The sequence below is a fragment of the Capsicum annuum genome, chromosome 5 (assembly GCF_002878395.1).
Source record: "Capsicum annuum cultivar UCD-10X-F1 chromosome 5, UCD10Xv1.1, whole genome shotgun sequence".
Taxonomy (NCBI): Eukaryota; Viridiplantae; Streptophyta; class Magnoliopsida; order Solanales; family Solanaceae; genus Capsicum; species Capsicum annuum.
The window spans coordinates 215,121,540-215,125,450 of NC_061115.1; the positions used below are offsets into that span (position 1 = coordinate 215,121,540).

The 3,911-nt window shown below is 38.0% G+C and overlaps 1 long non-coding RNA gene across 1 annotated transcript in view; it reads left to right on the forward strand.

Moving 5' to 3' along the window:
* LOC124898784 overlaps positions 1-3,911 on the forward strand; it is a 40,248-nt gene that overhangs the window by 23,074 nt on the left and 13,263 nt on the right. The gene's annotated exons all lie outside the window — the stretch shown is intronic.

Here is a 3,911-nt window from a genome sequence, read left to right on the forward strand (position 1 = left end):
TAACACATGTTTTTCCCAAATCAGTCCGTCAAATGACCACGTTATCCTCAAAGATGCAACACTTAGCACGTAGGGATGCTTTAGAGGTGAGTCTCCTACAAAGGACCAAGTGGGCCCTGCTAGGTCTCAATATGATGCATATAAGCATGACCTAAAGGCTGACCTATGTTGAGGTTCACTAACAAGGCTGTTCGGGGGAAGCGTATGGTCGATAGTGGCTGTGACAGCTTTCCACCTACTCCATAACACCGACAGCTCCCCCCAAAAATAAGGGTGACTCAACTAGAGGTCGTGTACAACACGTGTACGACGGACTTGATGCAGAAAGAAGGCCTGGGGGTAGACACATGATGCCAGATATAAAAATGGTAACATATAGGATAAATACAGTACACAAAGAGCACAAAAACATTCCACAATGATAAAACAATAACACAAAACAACACAAACAAAATGTTTATACACTTATAGTGCCAAACAAAGCCGATACGACTCCAAAATAAGCTCGAATTCTAAATAAGTTCCCCAGCAGAGTCGCCAGAGCTGTCACACCCTTTTTTTAACTCCCAAAAGATTCATGATTTTAATTTTTTCGAAAGGGTTTTTATTATTAAGTGACAAAAGATGAAAATTTATTTCAAAAAGGATTCATTTATTCTAAACTCAGAGTCGCCACTTGGCATAAATCGGGTGTGCCAAGTCACCCGTGGATATCCTTTTTCAAAATGGTTTTTACTCTATAAAACTGATTTGCAAATAGAGATTCCAGCTAAGGAATTCTGTTGACTGAGGGGAAGGTGTTAGGCACCCCTCGATCCCATGGATTGACCACGGTCTCTTGATGGAGCTATCGACTGATTTGACACTAAAAACGTATAAACCACACAAAAACATACTAAGCAATCAAACAAAAAAAACCAAAACAATCCAAAAATATAGTGTCCAATCCGAGTTATACAGTCCCAAAATATAAAAATATGAAAATGTAACTCCTATTCTAAACTATGCTCCAATACCTTACCCAATGCCTTGGGCCTTGATCACGAACATACTTCGAGTACAAAATACTTCAGGGCATTCTCCGACAAATAAACACAAATACCTCAGGGCATTCCCCGGCCAACTGATACAATTAAATCCAAATGCGATAAACAAAACCATTCGACACATATTCCAAACATTCCACAATTCACCATTTCTAAATTTGCCTACCCAAACCTAAGATTTGCCTATCAATTCTCAGTATAACACATCATACTATTGAGTTTTAATGACATTAATAACCATTTCAAATTTAACAACAATTGATGAATCAAAACACAACAATAATCATTTTTATCAACTTTCAATTCCCGTCTTCCCCAATTTCATTGTCAAAACTAATTCACCAATTCTTAGACTATATAATCCAACATCAACCACATACACCCAACGAGGATTCGAACTAGGCATACAAGTCATCCACACCAACAATTAACATTTGCTCAAAGTATTCAAAACCACACCACAAAATTATGACATTAACCAGTTTTGAGATAAAAGAGTAGAGTTAAGAGATGGACCTTCAAAGAACAGATTTTGTTGATAATAATAATGTTTAAGTAAACCCGAACTTAGAACCCAAAATAGAAAACCTCGACTCTGAACCAAACTCCGAACTCGATATCGAGAATGAAAATCTGAAACTGGACTCGACGAACAGGTTAAGACGAATAGAAACCCAAATCCTAATTTTTGAACCAAGCTTGAAATGAGTCTCGCCAGGTTTGCTATTTTCGGTGAAGTTCGAACTCACTGAAGCTCCGACGGATCTCAACAGTCAACGAAACAATGTTTTCCCGATGAGATTTTGCCGGAGAACCAGAAATGGAAGAGAATTCGGAGATTTTGAGGGTGCGGGTGGTCTAACTCCGATAAGGGAATACCAATTCTGGCGAGAAATTTCACCGAAAAACCCAAAGATCAGCCAACCTTTTCCGTCAGAAAGTAAAATCTCATTTTCTAGGAGGGTCCTGAACAGAAAGTAAATTTCCATTTTCCAGAAGGGTCCTGAACAGAAAGTAAAATCCCATTTTCCAGGAGGGTCCTTAACAAAAAGTAAAATCCCATTTTTCAGGAGGGTCCTGAACAGAAAGTAAATTCTCATTTTCCAGGAGGGTCCAGAACATAAGTAAAATTCCATTTTTTCAGAAGGGTCCTGAACATAAAGTAAATTCTCATTTTCCTAGGAGGGTCCTGAACAGAAAGTAAAATCCCATTTTCCTGGAAGGTCTTAAACAGAAAGTAAATTCCCATTTTCCAGGAGGGTCCTGAACAGAAATTAAAATCCCATTTTTCAGGAAGGTCCTGAACAGAAAGTAAAATCCCATTTTTCAAGAGGGTCCTGAACAGAAAGTAAAATTCCATTTTTCAGGAGGGTCCTGAAGAGAAAGTAAATTCCTATTTTTCAGGAGGGTCCTGAACAGAAAGTAAAATCCCATTTTTCAGGAGGGTCCTGAATTGAAAGTAAAATCCCATTTTTCAGGAGGGTCCTGAACAGAAAGTAAATTTCTATTTTTCAGGAGGGTCCTAGATAAAAAGTAAATCCCATTTTCCAGGATGGTCCTAAACAGAAAGTAAATTTCCATTTTCCAGGAGGGTCCTGAAAAGAAAGTAAAATCCCATTTTTCAGGAGGGTCCTGGATAGAAAGTAAAATCCCATTTTCCAGGAGGGTCCTGAACAGAAAGTAAAATCCCACTTTTCAGGAGGGTCCTGAACTAAAAGTAAATTCTCATTTTCCAGGAGGGTCTTGAACATAAGTAAAATCCCATTTTTTAGGAGGGTCCTGAACATAAAGTAAATTCCCATTTTTTTAGGAGGGTCCTGAACAAAAAGTAAAATCCCATTTTCCAGGAGGGTCCTGAACAGAAAGTAAATTCCCATTTTCCAGGAGGGTCCTGAACAGAAAGTAAAATCTCATTTTCTAGGAGGGTCCTGAACATCAAGTAAAATCTCATTTTTCAGAAGGGTCCTGAACAGAATGTAAAATCCCACGGATGTGCATTTCCAATGGTAGCTGAATTAAGTGAAATGAATTTGCCCTGTTTCATCAAAGAAAATTTGTCAGTTAAAAACTTAGTGATGGCTTGCGGCACTTGGCTTTCCCGACACCTTCTCCAGTGTTCATTCCCTTTATTTTGTTTCAGATTGTTGGCACTTGCCCTGCTTTGTCGTTTCATTGACCCAAACTCAGATTATTAAGAATGACTCTGAAATAAACACAGCATCTCTGCTTTGCCATGCTTCATGAATAAACCCTTTAAACCTTGGTATTTTCATGAGTTCCTAGACTTTTCTATTGACAAAACTTTCTGCACACCCCTTTTTTTGGCTCACAATCATGTCTCATTCATGAGCTGGCCTTTTTGTTTTGCTTTGTGCAATTGAAGAAGTTGGTAGCCAGTTTTGAAATCTTTTCTCACTTGTTTTGACATGAACTTGACTCAAAAACAAGAGAAAAATGACAACAACTTTTGTTTTATTTGGATAACTGACTCAAGAAAATAAAAATAAAGATAAAGAGAAGAAACAAAAGACAATGAATGTCCCCATTTGAAACAAAGAAATGAAAAATTTATCTTAAATGACAATCAACTCTAATAATTATGCCGTGAATTTTAGATTAATCCGCCTGATCTTTCCATCCAAACTCTTACAAATTGTTGTTGAGTTAATGACCCGAAAGTGAGTTGCTTTCTTGGGCCAATTGTATTTAAGACCTCATTCAGCTAGTGGCGCCTTGAAGGGTTTTTACCAACAAGCCTCTCTCATTTTCTCGCTCACCATTTTCTTATGGTGTCCGCGAGGGTTTTTCACCAATGAAACTCTCTTATTTTCATTTGTCTCAACTCGCCATTGTGTTACAGTGCCC